Source organism: Akebia trifoliata, chromosome 16 (assembly GCF_017979445.1).
Source record: "Akebia trifoliata isolate Shusen 1 chromosome 16, ASM1797944v1, whole genome shotgun sequence".
NCBI lineage: Eukaryota > Viridiplantae > Streptophyta > Magnoliopsida > Ranunculales > Lardizabalaceae > Akebia > Akebia trifoliata.
The window spans coordinates 22,737,146-22,753,941 of NC_141390.1; the positions used below are offsets into that span (position 1 = coordinate 22,737,146).

At 37.4% G+C, this 16,796-nt stretch overlaps 1 long non-coding RNA gene across 2 annotated transcripts; it reads left to right on the forward strand.

Moving 5' to 3' along the window:
* The first annotated feature begins 8,824 nt into the window (after positions 1–8,824).
* Positions 8,825–14,961, forward strand: LOC147382909 (uncharacterized). 2 transcript variants are annotated; one of them, XR_015173659.1, is made up of 5 exons: positions 8,825–9,213; positions 9,569–9,663; positions 11,905–11,974; positions 14,005–14,070; positions 14,369–14,961. It is a non-coding gene; the product is annotated as an uncharacterized LOC147382909 (long non-coding RNA). The 2 variants fall into 2 exon arrangements; XR_015173658.1 differs by lacking the exons at positions 14,005–14,070; positions 14,369–14,961 and having other exon boundaries at positions 11,905–12,630.
* The last annotated feature ends 1,835 nt before the right edge of the window (positions 14,962–16,796 follow it).

A 16,796-nucleotide genomic window follows, 5' to 3' on the forward strand; every position in this document is an offset into this window, starting at 1 on the left:
CAACTCGATCATCCCCCGTCTAGAACGGGAGGTAAATTTCGAAACACTCACGCATCACTCACTAGTGAGTTTCTGTATTGCTTTTGAGTGACTAATCTGTACACATTGGATTGCATATAGTAACAAGGGCACCCTTACGAGGATGGCACCATAAGATAAGAATCGGAGTTCATTACCGATATCTTGCCCTTCTAGGAAAATCAAATTCACAGCAAATTAATTAATTAAAATTTGATTAGACTGGACTCTAGGTTCCATCGAGCTCATTAAGCAAAGCTAATCAAAAGTTGCACCAATTGCACTTCTTGATCGTGAACAGTGCCTAGCGCAATCTTGCCCTGTAGTTCTACGTGAATTCAGGGGATAGACTACGTCTATTCAAGACGAGAGGTGATCTAAGAGTGCCCTTGCTCAGCATTGTGCGCCACCTCTCCTCTGGAGATTAAACTGGCTGTTCCGATTTCAGAGATTTGGGTTGGAGGCTTTGATTAATCCTTTGAACCAGTTAGGAGCTGTCTAGTAATAGGCACCCAGTTCTCACGTGTGAATTTCTCCCTCCTATTGTGTGCAATTTGGTAGTGTATGTTAGGTAGGAGATCGCAGAAAAATCCGATTGTATTTGATCCGGAGATCACAAGGTCTCACCCTCTACCTAAGGTTAGACGAGAAAACAACACCGTTCTCACTCCACCAGTCCCAGAAATGGATCCACATCCACTTCCACCCCATCACATCCATGAGGATCAACGAACGCTCAATGAGTTGTTCGCACCTATTACTGCCAACCCTCCATCATGTATAATTCTACCAGCCGCTAACGTGGCACAATTTGAAATTCGGGCAGCCACCATCAATATGCTGCCCAAATTCCACGGTTTCGAAAGCGAACAACCGTACAATCACCTCAATAAATTCTTGACCTTATGCCAAACATTCAAAAATGGTCACCTCGACGATGAGAATGTCAAGCTTAGGTTATTTCCACTCTCTCTCGAAGACCATGCTGCGGCTTGGTTAAATTCCTTGTCTTCCAACTCTATCACTACATGGGATGAGTTGTCGAGAAAATTCATGGCCAAATTCTTCCCTATGGCGAAGACGGAACAATTCAAAAATGCCATTCGGAACTTCAAGGGAAGACCGGATGAAGAATTCTCCCAGACTTGGGAAAGGTTCAATGACCTTCTTGTCAAATGTCCACATCATGGGATAGACAAAGCCCAATTAGTTAATTTCTTTTACCGAGGTCTCCCCACACAGCCCAGCGTATTCTTCTCGAGTCTATGCATCAGGGTAAATTCATGAATCAAACTCCTAATCAAGCTTATGAATTCTTAGTCGAATTGGCTGAGAATGCTCGAAATTGGAGCACAAACATAGGGGATTTCGATAGAGGAGATTTAGGAGTCAAGAAGCCGGGCATGTATGAGGTTAAGTCTGATCCTGAACTTAAGAGTGTCATGAATAGCCTTGTGAGTAGCTTACAAAGTCTCAATAAGAAGTTCGACGCTTTTAGTGTCAAATCCAATTTCCAGAAGCCACTCCAATTCTACAAGTTGCCACAGAGACATTTTCATCATGTCAGCTGTGTGAGAATTTCAATCATTCTACAGAGAATTGTCCCACCTTGACTCTCTCGCAGTCAGAGCAAGCCAATGCTGTTGGAAATTACAGCACGTATAGGAAACCCACTCCTAACTCCTATAGTCAGACGTACCATCCCGATAATAGGTTTCACCCCAATTTCTCCTATCGACAAAGTGAACCTATCCAATCAGGAGGTCCTCCAGGGTTTCAGAAAAATTTCAATCGTCAAACTCATGCCAGTGCGAACCTATCTTTGGTTCCGCAGCCATCCTATTCTTCACCTCAAAATTCTGATCAACGGGCGATCGTTGTCGACCCTATGACCAATTACTCTCCTCCTGTTGCTCAACCAAACTCAGCATTGGAATCAATGATGGCTGAGATATTAAAGCAACAACAGCAACTCATACATCAACAAATCCAAACTACCCAGAGCCAGTCTCAGACCAACCAGGTCACTGGCACAAGCAATCAAAAATTTAGAGGTTCAGATGGGTCAGTTAGCTTCATCCATAGGAGAGAAAAACAAAGGCCAGTTTCCTAGTCAAACTGTGCCTAATCCAGCAGGAACTGTTCCAAGAGGACAGTATGAAATCAATAGTCAGGCAGGTCCCTCTAATTCTGTCCAAGCCGTCCACACCTTACGATCTGGCAAATTGGTGGACAATAAAGTTGAAATGCCTGAGGAGGTTCTATCCAAAGAAACAACCTCTAGTGCACCTTCCACAGAAAAAGAAGACCAGTCTAAGGAAACACCTCCTCCTCTCGAAAGTCGAGTGATCATTCCCAAAGCTCCGTTCCCTCATAGACTTCTAGACAACAAAAAGGGAAAACAATTGGAAGGAATTCTAGAAGTGTTCAAAAATGTTCAAATAAATATTCCCTTCCTTGACGCAATTCGTCAAATTCCCTCATATGCCAAGTTTCTCAAAGATCTCACCACAGTGAAGCGAAAAACTCCTGTGCCAAGAGAGGCTATGATGACAGCCCAGTCTTCCTGTCTGATTCAGCAGACAATTGTTCCTAAATTCAAGGACCCAGGCTGTCCTACAATTTCTGTGCACATTGGAGAACGATGATTGAGAAATGTCTATTAGATCTTGGGGCTAGTGTGAATCTTCTTCCTTTCTCAGTCTACCAGCAATTAGGTTTAGGTGAACTTAAACCTACGGATATCACTCTGAGTCTAGCAGATAGATCGGTGAAGATTCCCAAGGGAATAGTGGAGGATGTGATTATCAAGGTGAAGGATTTCTACTTTCCTGCTGACTTCGTAGTTCTTGACACTGAACCTGTCATTAACCCAAATTCTCATGTGCCAGTCATCTTAGGAAGACCTTTCTTAGCCACTTCCGATGCAGTCATCAAGTGTCGCAATGGTATCATGACCCTATCATTTGGGGACATGAAGGTCAAAATGAATGTCTTCCAAAATAAGTTTCAATCTACTGACATGGATGATTTGGAAGAAGTCAACATGATCGACACCCTGGTCAGTAGCACTTTTGAGGAAGCGGAGAACAAGATCCGTTTGAAGAGTATTTTGGCCAATTCGGCCTTGAGTTCGATACTGAGAAATCCATCAGGGAGGTGAACTCTCTTCTTGAATCTGTCCCTATGATGGATTGGCAGCCAAAAATTCAGAGTCTGTCCTCTCTCTCGTCATCTCCAATAGTGGAAGAAATTCCAAAGCTCGAGTTAAAGCAATTGCCTGATACGCTGAAATACGCATTTTTGGGTAATGCTGAAACTTTTCCTGTCATTATCTCCCCTACTCTAGAAAAATCACAAGAAAATCGGTTACTTGACGTTCTGCGCGAAAATCGAGAAGCTATTGGGTGGACCATAGCTGATATCAAAGGCATCAGTCCTTCTGTGGTCATGCATCAAATTCATCTTGAGGAAAATTTCAAACCATCGAGAGAACCACAGAGGCGACTCAATCCGGTGTTACAAGAGGTCGTCCGAAAAGAAGTCATCAAACTTTTAGATGCGGGTATTATATACCCCATCTCGGATAGTAAATGGGTTAGTCCAGTTCAGGTTGTCCCTAAAAAGTCGGGTGTCACAGTTGTGACAAATCAGGATAATGAACTCATACCTACTCGAGTCCAAACCGGATGGAGAGTTTGTATAGACTACCGAAAACTAAACACGATGACACGTAAGGATCACTTCCCTCTTCCATTCATCGATCAGATGCTTGAACGTTTAGCCGGTCATGCTTATTACTGTTTTCTTGACGGATATTCGGGATACAACCAGATCCCAATAGCCCCAGAGACCAAGAAAAGACAACGTTTACCTGTCCATTTGGGACCTTCGCCTATCGACGTATGCCCTTTGGGCTATGTAATGCTCCTGCTACCTTTCAAAGGTGCATGTTGAGTATATTTTCTGATATGGTCGAAGACTTTCTTGAAGTCTTCATGGACGATTTTTCTGTATTTGGGTCGAGTTTTGATGACTGTTTGGATCATTTGAAGTTAGTTTTGAAAAGATGTCGAGAGAAGCACCTCGTGCTAAATTGGGAGAAGTGTCACTTCATGGTTACCTCTGGGATAGTTCTAGGGCACATTATTTCCCACAAAGGAATTGAGGTAGATAAAGCCAAAGTCGATCTCATCGCAAATCTCCCTCCACCTAGAACTGTGAAAGAAGTTCGTTCGTTCCTAGGGCACGCAGGGTTTTATAGAAGGTTCATCAAAGACTTCGGAAAAATTTCAAAACCCCTGTGTGATTGTTAGCCAAAGACATTTCTTTCGAGTTTTCTACCGCTTGTTTATCCGCCTTTGAGAAGCTAAAAACTGAGTTGACCTCAGCACCTATTATCCAACCACCCAATTGGGATCTCCCATTTGAGGTGATGTGTGATGCATCCGATTACGCTATAGGTGCTGTATTGGGGCAACGAGTTGACAAACTCCCCCATGTCATCCAGTATGCCAGCAAGACGCTTAATGATGCCCAGCTCAATTATTCCACCACGGAAAAGGAACTACTAGCAGTAGTTTTTGCCTTAGATAAATTCCGTTCCTATCTTATAGGGTCCAAAGTAGTCATTTTCACTGACCACGCAGCGCTGAAATACCTTCTTGCCAAGAAGGATGCAAAAGCGAGGTTGATACGATGGATCCTTCTTCTTCAAGAGTTTGATCTCGAAATTCGAGACAAAAAGGGATGCGAGAATGTGGTTGCAGACCACCTATCTAGGCTAGTAGTTGAAACTCTCTCTGACTCTCTTCCGATTTCTGAAAATTTTCCTGACGAGCAAATCATGGCAGTTTCTATTTCTGACACACCTTGGTACGCTGACATTGTCAACTACCTGGTGACAGGTCAAACTCCCACCTCTTGGAGTAAACAAAATCGCCTGCGTTTCCTCGCCCAAGCCAAATGGTTCTTCTGGGATGATCCGTATTTATTTAAATACTGCCCAGACCAGATAATTCGTCGGTGTGTTGATGAGAGAGAACAAAGTGGTATTCTCGAGTTCTGCCACAATCATGCTTGTGGTGGGCATTTTGGAGGAAAGAAAACAGCAGCTAAAATCTTACAGTGTGGTTTTTATTGGCCCACAATCTTTCGTGACGCTCATCTCTTTGCTAAATCTTGTGATAGATGTCAACGTCTAGGAAAAATCAGTCGAAGAAATGAGATGCCCCAACAACCAATTTTGATCATCGAAATCTTCGATGTTTGGGGCATTGACTTCATGGGTCCCTTCCCCATTTCACACGGATTCCAATACATTTTAGTCGCAGTCGACTACGTGTCAAAATGGGTTGAAGCCACAGCTTGTCGAACGAATGATCATAAGGTTGTTGTTCAATTTCTCAAAAACAGTGTTTGCCCGATTCGGTACCCCTCGTGCTATCATTAGTGATGGAGGGAAACATTTCTGTAACCGAGTTTTTGAAAGCTTGATGCGCAAATATTCAATCACTCATAAGGTAGCTACTCCGTATCACCCACAAACCAGTGGGCAGGTCGAAATTTCTAATCGTGAGATCAAAACCATTCTTGAAAAAACCGTCAATCCGACTCGTAAAGATTGGTCCTTACGATTATCTGATGCCTTGTGGGCCTACAGAACAGCGTTCAAAACTCCAATAGGAATGTCCCCTTATCGGTTAATCTTTGGTAGAGCTTGTCATTTGCCAGTCGAACTTGAGCATCGAGCTTATTGGGCGATCAAACATTTAAATTTTGATCTAGCGAAGGCCGGCGAGCTTAGAAAACTCCAACTCACTGAGTTGGAAGAATTAAGGAATGATGCTTACGATAGCGCAAAACTTTACAAAGATCGAACGAAAATCTGGCATGATAAGCACATTCAGAGAAAATCTTTCCACGTAGGCCAGAAAGTGCTCTTGTATAACTCTCGCCTTCATTTATTTCCAGGGAAATTAAAGTCCCGTTGGACTGGACCATTTTTGATCCACAATATTCACCCTCATGGAAACATCGAGGTACTCAATCCAGCCAATGGAAATATTTCCAAGTCAATGGCCAAAGGCTGAAGCCATTTCAGACTCTCCCTCATTCATCAGAAAAAGATTCATTTCTGAGTAATCCTGTGTACCAGGATTAGCTCCAGTTCCAGGTCTGGCTGAAGACATTAAACTTAGCGCTACTTCGGGAGGCAACCCTTGATTTCTGTACATATTTTGCATGACCATGTAGGATTTATTTTTCAATTCTTTTTGCATTTACTCACTTTCTTTCACGTGTACACCCTGTGTAGTGTGCTTTTCACTTTTACACCTTGTGTGGAACACTTCTTTTGGTTGTACCTACAACTTTTGCAACGTAATGACATCCGCCTTCAGGTGTACTCTAAACCTCTACTCTTTAATCATTGAGGACAATGTTAAATTTAGGTTTGGGGGTGTGGATAGCACATTTCAATTAAAAAAAAAATTTTTTTACATTGTTTTCGGTACATTTTTCAAAAATACCTTCATCAAAATGTTTATATGTACTGTCATCATACAAATTTTTAAAACTAGGCTCATGTCCAATTTGTTTATAAATTCTTATTCCTCAAAAACAAGATATTTTGAAAAACAAAATTCACGTCACTTCTGATTGTAGTGAAAAAGTTATTTTGGATTAAGAGTTGTCTTCTTCACTGTCTAGAATGAGAGGGAAAGCTTGAAAAATAATGAACTTTGACCTCCTTGTCCTTTGGTTGGCTGAATAGAAGAAAAACAGAACTGTAGTTGATATTTTTGGAGACAGCAACCATAGGATTAGACTGGGTACCTTGAAAAGGGCTACCTGCTTTTTGAAAAAAAAAAAAAAAAAGAATATCAGAAAAATGATAAAGCGTGAAAAAGGTTGAAAAGAAAAGCAGAAAGATGTGAAGGTTAGAACTGAAAAAGTGCAAATTGTAAAAAGAGTCCAATGGGACCAAAATAGTTCAGTAGGGTGAAAGCCGTCAATGGTAAAAACGTGAGTACACTGGAATATCACAGATAAAGCCCCTTAGAGGTATTAAAGTGAACATCCATACTTCTCACAATCCCAGACAGGAGGCTCAGTTTCGAGTTAGAATTTAGGCAGACCCATACATTTTAGTAGTTAAGAAGGGAAACCTTGTTCCGAAAAATTTATGTTACAATCAGAAAAATTTGTGCACACACTCAAGATATTTCTGAAAATGAGGAATAAAAAGAATTTTTACTCAAATAGACCTTTGACTGGATTCTGAAAATTGGTGTGATGGCATTATATACAATAATTTTGAAGTTGTTATCTTTTAAAATGTTAGAATTTTGTGGGTATATTCACTGCAAACCCTCACGAGTCAAACTCGTCCACTAGGGGTAACCTAGGGGTTTAAGGGCTTACTGCATAAGCTAAATGCAGTCGGGAACCTCACGAAAGAGGAGTTGTTTACATTTAAGTTTTGCTCGGGACTAGCAAAATTGAGGTTTGGGGGTGTGATAAGGTCCCAATTATTCGATTTTGGGACCGTAATTGCATTAAGATTACCATTGCATAAATGTTAGTTCCTTTAAATAATTGCAAAATTATTTTATTTATCCAAATTAATAAAGCTAATGATATATTAGTGTTAATTGTAGCGCACGTGGAAGCCAACAAATCGCGAAACAATTACGGTTACAATACACGAGTCGAAGGGAAGTTTCCAGAAAAATCTCGGTCGATTTGGGCGCCACGTCACCGCGCCGCGGCTAGGCATGACCGCGCCGCGGTCATTTCGAGGAATTTGGTTTCGAGATTTTTACAGAAGCTTCTAGAAGCTTCGGTGGTTGTAACTGAATGGGTAGTTCGAAGCAAATCATCCGAAAAGTTGACCCGATTACCCGAATACAAATGTTATAAATTGGGGGCTCTTCTCTTCTTCTCTTGTTCCATAAGTTTTGATTTTTTCTTCTTTTAATTTTCTGTAATTTTTCCTTTTGGTGAGATCTTGAGTGTAGTGAGAACATCAAGAGTAAGCCATTGGCTCTATTGTAACTCTTTTGAGAGATCCATTCAAGAAGGAATCAAGTTGCATCTTCATCTTCTTCTCCCATCTTCTCTTTTCTTTTATTATTTTTCAATATAACCCTTGCAATGAGTGGCTAGAATCTCCTTAGAGAGTTCAATAATGCCAGAGCAAGTCCATCCATTTAATGTAGTTTAAATTCATTATTTTTGCTTATCTTGTTAATCATTCTATAAATTCTCCTTTGATTAGATTCCTTAGCTTATGTTTATGATTCAAGCTTTGATAGCCATTACTTAGATAAGTTCAAGAATGGCTATGCTCTGTGAAGAATTGAAATATAGGTTAAGCAATCTTAATTAAATCAGTATTTCATGAATGATCCTTAGTTACATTCAATGATTAAACGGCTCCACTTTCCGATCCATGAGCAATGACTTGCTACATGGATTGAGTTAGATTCAAATTTAATTTACATTATGGATGGTTTGTGAAGGCTACATTGAACTCTCTAATCTCCCTTTCTTTTATCTTCAACCTCTAGTTTCTGTTTTAAATAGAATTGCAAGTTTATTTCCATCTTATTTGTGCAACAAATCAGTTTTGTTTTTAAATCAATCTGTTTCAAAGCTTTGTTTTGGTTTCTAATCGAATGAATATTTGAATCTTCGTTGTCCCTGTGGAACGAATTCGACTTACCCAAAGTCCATTTCTTAATCTTAATCTCTGCATCTCTTTTGCAAGCTTTACAATCGATCAGTGGTACGGAAGAGAGACAGTTGGAAGATAAAATAAGAAAGGAAAGTTTAAATTTAAGTTAGGTGCGAAGATAATGACTTATACCTTATTTCTCCTTATGCTTTTGGTTAATTCAATTATTATAATTTATCTATTAAAGAAAAGTAGGTTTAAAAACTCAAAGATTCTAAACTATAGAGTAATACAAAGGCCAATGAAAAAAAAGAAGCAAAAAAGAAAATGTGTTGGGCAATATCCAATATGCTGATAAGTCGGTACTCTTTGTATGTCAAGTACCCCACCTGCAAAGCGTTCGAGAGTAGAAATATTTTTGCATCTCCTCTGAATCAATCTCCATTTCTGAGTGTGACACTCTGCAGCAAATCTGTTCCAGAAATTGGATCTCTATCCTCGAATCATCCGAACCTGTAAGTAATAGATCTCTCTCTCTCTCTCTGTAAGTAGCCAATGCTTGCATATTTATTGACTCTGTACAATTAAAGGTTAAACAAAACACTTCACAGTCACACAATCACTTCACATAGTGGTGAGGCTTGGTTTTTGTAAAAATATTGCTTTTATTGCTGTGAAGGTTGGCTTCAAATTGCCAACCTGCTATCCCTTGTAAATTCAAAACAAACTTGATGTATGATGATTGGAGGCATGTGTTGTCTATTTGTCTATGAAGAAGGATCTCATTTGGGAGATTGTTCGGGTAGCATAAAAATGATTTACTTGAAGTATTATAATTGTTAATGTTGATTCTTTATATTCCCTTTAAAGGTTACCTGAATGTGGCTAAAAGAAACTATCCATTGGATGTCTAGCAAATGGAGCGGGAGTTGCTCATCCGAGTTTGGAAAAGAGATGTCGGCAAGGTACTAATCTACTCTTTGATTATTTTCAACAATGCCAACCTATGCATAATCAATATTTCTGAATTTTAAATTTGCTTCACTAAATGTCACCTCTGAATGGAAACATTCGATGCGTGAAACCAAGAACAACGTAAACCGTTTAAGACAAAAGATGCTCCACACATCTGGTTTGAAGAGCTTTCCAAGGAGATCCAATGAGGAGGTGAATTTGAAATTTACCTCTTTTAAAATTTGAGATTTACCTGCTGATGAGCTTTATTACTTCCATTTTTACAACCTTCACACTGACATCCAATAGAACATTCTACCCCAGCCTATAAGACAGTGAGAGTGATTAAGTAGGCCAAGAAGAATAACTTGAAGAATAGAAATATAACACAGACCAAGCAAGTAAATAAGACAATACACAAACCACTTGTGACCAGCTTTCTCCACATGGCTCACAAACCATGTGCAAAACATACGCAGAATGTAGTGGCAAAACATAAACTCTTCTTTCTTTTTTTTTGGCTAGGCAAGCAAGATTGGTGACCAATAATTAATATGAAGCAAGAATAATTAATATGGAAAGCATTTCTACCACTCCCACAATCTATGACGACATTGCACACATTTCCATCACATGGGCATTGTGTTTGCACACCTTGGCTTTGAAAGTTGTTAGGTTTGATTGCTTCAAGGATGTGTATGAGGACAATGCCAACTTTTGCCCAATTATGGGGAATTGCAAGATTGGGGGGTGTGATGATTATGTATTGAATGGTGGATTCATTTTCAAAGGACCCCAGCTACATATTTTGGATTGCTCATTTTGGCAAAAATATATTGTGGAGCCTCATAATGGAGAACTTGTTGATCACTTCGAAAAAGACAAGACAAGACAAGATAATGACCTTTGTAGCGGAAAAATACTTTTTGCCAAAATTGCGGTGGGATGTAACACGGTATGTTGAGAGATGTCAAGTTTGTCAAGCTTTGAAGGATCAAGCGCAAAACACAAGATGTTACAAGCCATTACCGATTAGCCATTGTGGGTTGATGTTGGCATAGACCTTGCATTGAGACTTTCTAGAGCTCAAAGAGATTTGGTTGCCTTACGAACTTGGGAGATGTCAAGTTTGTCAAGCTTTAATAGTTTCGAACAACAAATATAAGGAAGATGTTGATCTTCACATGAGGAGAGTTGCCTACAATGTAGGTGATTTGGTTTGGGTGGTTTTACGCAAAGATAGGCAGCTAGGTGGCTTATACACTAAACTTAGAGCTTGCAAAGGGGGACCTTGCAATATATTAAAGTGCATCAATGATAATGTTTATGGCATGGAGCTTCCTCTGCACATATAATGTGTTTAATGTACAACATTTGCTACTCTAGTATGTCTCCTAACTCGTGGTCGAGTTCTTTTAAGGATGGGAGAATGATGCAGTCCAAGTTTGTTAGTTGTTTGTTATTTCGGTTAGTAACAACCTGAAGTAGTTAGTTGTTGGAGTTAGATTCCTTTTAGGTTTTTTTTTTTTTTGTTACTTTAGTGTTCATGTATGGGTAATGTAGTCATTTCACTTGGGGATGTTAAGTTCTTGTTTTGCCTGCAAATAGGCTCTCGAATTTAGTTGTAAATCAGTTTTTAGTTGAATAAAATAGATTTAAAAGAGAGTTTTCTCTTCCAACTCAACTTTTGTTGAAGTTTCACACATATTAGTCTAAATTTCCAGATCTGATTGCATCAGACATTATTGAAAAACGCGGGGGAATATAAAAAATTGAAGGGGGTGAAGAGGAAAAGGCAATAAGGTAGTGTGAACCTCACTCCACTACCTTGAGAGAGAGAGAGAGTTGGATTAAAGATTGAAATGGATAAGAATTATTTTAGAATGGGTGAAGCTTGTCGGTCAGGGCTACTAAATGAGGCCAAAGTCCTTGTCGTGATTGTTTGAGGCCTAAAGAATTATTTTTAATTTGTTTGTTGATATTGGGTAAGACAAAAAATAGCTGCTTTAATCATGCTGCTTCCTTCTTGTAACTTCTGACTCCCGTTTGCTTAAGGTTGTCTAAATTTGAGTTGGTACATTTCATATTTCAAAGATTCTAACCTTTCAATCTGAAACTAGTGTGAGATTTTCTAGTTTCTAATGCAAGTCAGTCTTGTTTACAAAGCCTTTGGTTATATCAAATCAATTAATCTCTTTAATGTTGAATTAAGTTTGGAGTTTCTAAATATGTTTCTCTGCTCCGTGTTACAGTGGGATTGATATCACTGAAGCATTGCAATAACAAATAGAGGTCCAGAAACAGTTGCATGAACAACTTGAGGTACGGATTTGTAGTTGAGAAAGTATTAGCTTAATAGATCTCGTAATGCTAAATCTGGCAAATATGTTACTGAAAAATCAGACATTGGCTAAAAACATTGTCACAAAAGCATAAAAGAGACATTGTGCCATTTATAGCAGTCAACTATTTGATGGTGAAGTGACTTTGAATGCTAAGAGTTCAAAACACTACATTCTTCTTTTGGGTCCTTCTGAATGCTTTTCCTCATACGTCGAGACCATTTACTTCTCAATTGCTATTATTGAATCAACCATCTAGAGACTGATTATTTGAAGTAATAGGTGTCAGAGAATTCACCATCGAACTTAAAGCGATCCGAATGAAAAAGAGTCTCTTTGATACCTTTAATATGATACACGGTGAAAGATTTATACCGTCATGGTGGCTCTGGTTGAACTTCTGACAAATTTTATCAACTTTGGATCATTATTTTCAGAAGCCATGGCATGGGGCACGTTAATTTTATCAACACTAGAAAATTTATTTATGAATCAAATTAATTCAACAATTTATTGCTTTGCTCCTATTATTAATTTTATATTGACATTTATTTCTGAAAGCTATAATTATGTTCCATGCCCACAACAATAAAGAAATAGGAGAAAAGAATAGATGAAGAAGAAGACAAGATACTAGAAAATACAGCTTATATATATTTGTTTAAATAATGAAAACAAAAAAGTTAATGTGAGGTGTATGCCTTGACCAAAAGCGTAAACCTCAGTTACGCCTCACACTGAGGTGTAAACATTTTAGGCACCTTAGGGCGGTTTTAAGAGTCGTGTATTTTATTTTTATTTTCATTTCTTCTTTGCATCTCTTAAAAGTCTCATCTTAGGTTAACATTGAGGTTTAAGCCTTTAAAACAGAGATTTGGATCATATGTGTGATGCACCATCCAAGAATACAAATTCTTTTTGGTCGTGGGAAAGAGAGATTGTTGAAAGATAAAGTTAAGAAATGAAAGTTTAAATTTAAGTTAGAATGTTAGGTTCGACGATTATGGCTTATGCCTTATTTCTCCATATGCTTATATTTTAATTCAATTATTATAATTTACCAATTTTTATTATTTCTCCATATCCTTATTTCTTCATTTGTTCATTTTCCTAGTCGTTCTTGGGACATTGATTGAGATTGAACTTGTCTCCTTTCACGATGGGTGCATTACTAAGAGACCAATTTGACATACTAAATATTTATAAGATTCAAACAATCTATCATTTTTGAGACAACCCTAATAATCCTCAATCTATTATTGAAGATTTTTATGCTAATGACATAGTTTGTCTCACCCATATCAACCATCTTAAAATTCTTGGTAAGATATTTTTTGATTTTGTGCAATAAACTAATATCACTACTGACTAGCGAAATGTCATTTACGTATAGAAACTATATAATAAATTTACTTCCATCGATCTTTTGATTGATACACTACTCAACAGTATTTTCCTTAAATCCAAATAATGTAATGGTATTGTTAAACTTCATATACCATTGTCTGGAGGCACGTTTAAGTCCATAGATCGACTTCTTTAATTTGTAAGTTAAATGTTCTCTTCCCTTTTCGGAGAACCTTTCAGGTTGTTCCATGAAAATCTATTCATCTAAATTTCCATTTAGAAGCCTAGCAAAAAAAATCTTCATTCAAAAAAGCAAATTTCACATCCATTTGATGTAATTTTAAATCAAAGCAAATCTTCATTAAAGAATTATTTTAATTTTTTTGCTGATATCAGGTAAGACATAAAATAGCTACTTGAATCATGCTGCTTCGTTCTTGTAACTTCTGACTCCCGATTGCTCAAGGTTGTCTAAATTTGAGTTGGTACATTCCATATTTCAAAGATTCTAAACTTCCAATCTGAAACTAGTGTAAGATTTTCTAGTTTCTAATGCAAGTCAGTCTTGTTTTAAAAGCCTTTGATCATATCAAATCAATTTATCTCTTTAATGTTGAATTAAGTTTGGAGTTTCTAAATATGTTTCTCTGCTCCATATGACAGTGGAATTGATATCACTGAAGCATTGCAATTACAAATGTCCAGAAACAGCTGCATGAACAACTTGAGGTACGGATTTGTAGTTGAGAAAGCATTAGCTTAATAGGTCTCTTAATGCTAATCTGACAAATATGTTACTGAGAAATCAAACATTGGCTAAAAACATTGTGACAATAGCATAAAAGAGACATTGTGCCATTTATAGCAGTCAACTATTTGATGGTGAAGTGACTTTGAATGCTAAGAGTTCAAAACGCTACCTTCTTCTTTGTGGTCCTTCTGAATGCTTTTCCTCATACGTCTCCTGATATATAATCTTACCATTTTCTCTTTTGACATTGTGTTAATTATCTTTTATTTATCATAGTCCAAGATGAAGAAGATACGAAAGTCCAGATATGACATCTTCTCCCAAGTCATGGGTGAAGATGGGCATGGCCATGTCAGGATGATGGATTTGGGAGTTCGTCCTACCACTTTGTGAGGGACCTCAACCCACATGTCAGGAGTTGGTGATGGAGGCCATCGATGCACAAACAGGATGCAACCGAGGCAGCAGCATGTGCTGATATGGAAGCAAGACAAGACGCCACTGATTCCAATACAACATCACAAGATAGCTCTCAAAAGTTTGGTTGGAAGCAAAAGGCGTCTGAACCCGAAGTCATTGAGGTCGTTGAATCAGGTGTAGTTGGCATGTTAAGTACCCCACTTGCAAAGCATGCTAGAGCAGATAACATGGCCAAATAAACATCGGACTAACCAGTCTATAGTGCTGGCATTGCAGCGTCTCATGAAGACATGGTTTTGCACACTAGAAAGACCCAAATATACGGAGCTCCCAACTAAAGGAATTCGTGGTGTTCAGACTGTCAAATGGTTGGTTTGGTAATCATATTGGTTACCATTAGGACCATCAAAATTGACTGCAGAGTGCACATAAAGGATGGGCAACACCAATGTTTTAATATTTTAAAGCCTAGCCAAGCTACAGCCACATTTTCCATTTTTTATGAATTCATTATTACTAATAAAAATGATAGGGACCACGTTTTTGCTCGATCTAAAGTTTGTTTTTTATTGTGTTTCGACCAATAGATTCTTGGGTATAATACAAGATCAATAAAAAAGAATCGTCAAAATCCGATTAAAATCGGCTCTGAAATTGAAAAATACGAATTCCAATAAAATATAAAATTCACATTTATTTTTTGTATATCGATTTTGAGTCCTATTCTACAAAATAGACTGTCAGATTTTTCTTAGATGTTAAATAATGCTGGATCTGATCTACTTATTCGGTTCAATGTGCTTTACATGGGGTTGAAATGAAAAGTAACATCAAATTGGTTTCATACATTTTCTTGAAAAGATTTACATAAATTCATAAATTCAGACTTGATCAAATTGAATCGGAATTGATAGAATTCTTCAAACTGAGATCGTTATATGATCATTATCTAATTTATTTGAACTCGGGTTTGGGTCTATAAATAACCAATTAGAAGATAACTTAAAGATTTACATGTAGCATGATAGACTTCCATTATTCTCTTCCCATGATAATTTTTTAAAATAATAAAATAAAATAACCTCAGAAGTATTTAAAATTGTACATGAGACCCCAAAATAATGCAAATTATTTCTAAAAGCTAATGCAATGTTAGATCGAATCTCAAATGGTCAAATCTTTGAGTGAATTTAAATTTTAGAAAATTAGAGTAGTTTGTTAGGAAATACTTAGGTCAAAGAGGGTGTGTGGTATCTCAAATATTCACCAAACCTTGGAGAAATCACTTGCAAGAAATCTCTTGTGTATGAAAACAAAATTAATGAATGAATATGTAGCCTAGTGAATGAATGACAAATAATAAGGGGCAGTGGCATATATGTAAATTAAATTTAGAGAACATGACCAACAAAAAGATTCATTTTTTTTTGTGGTCACCAAATTCAAAGATGAGAGACACGTTGTAATGTTGTGGCAGTCAAACATGAGAGACACATTGTTGTAAAAAGTCCCTAACCTCTCATCTTCTTCACCTACTTAGATTTTTCAATGATGATTGCAATAACTTCTCTCCATAATTATTTACTATATTGTATATACTATAAATAACATATTCTAGATCCAAAATTTAAAATTAATATTGGATATTCGATATGGTAATTGAATGCAAATATTCATATAGAGTATTCACCAGATTTTACAATCCACCTTATTTTATAAGAAAATTATAATTAATTTAATTTAAATATATGTAAACCAATTCTTAAAAACAGAATTGAATGATTTGTCTCGTCCGTGTCAAACCGAGTTTTGAAACCATGAGTTTTACTAAACGTTTAATATTTTTAGAACACCAGTATGTAATGGTGAATTTTCTCATATCTAAAAGACTCAAACTTTTCGAATCTCTAGATCCTTTTACAATGTTATGGGACTTGATCTTATTATTCATAGAAGATTGAAGTCAAGTGGGCATTTCATCAATTTCAAAACATAGGAGATTATTAGAAGACCGAGGTAAAAGGGGTATTTCATTAGTTTTAGAACATAGGAGGTTATCTCAAATATTTACCAAAACAATGGAGGGGTATGTCTCATCACCCTCTTATATAAAGAGAACTGCTATTGGCGAAAGTGGATCCTCTGTAATGCAAATTCCTATAGCACCCTTTAGATCGATTGTATCAGTGAATAAATAAAATTTCACACTTAAAATTTTCAAAGTTCTATAAACGTTCATTTTTAAAGACTTGGATCTAGCAATATTTCTATAAATAAAAAAAAA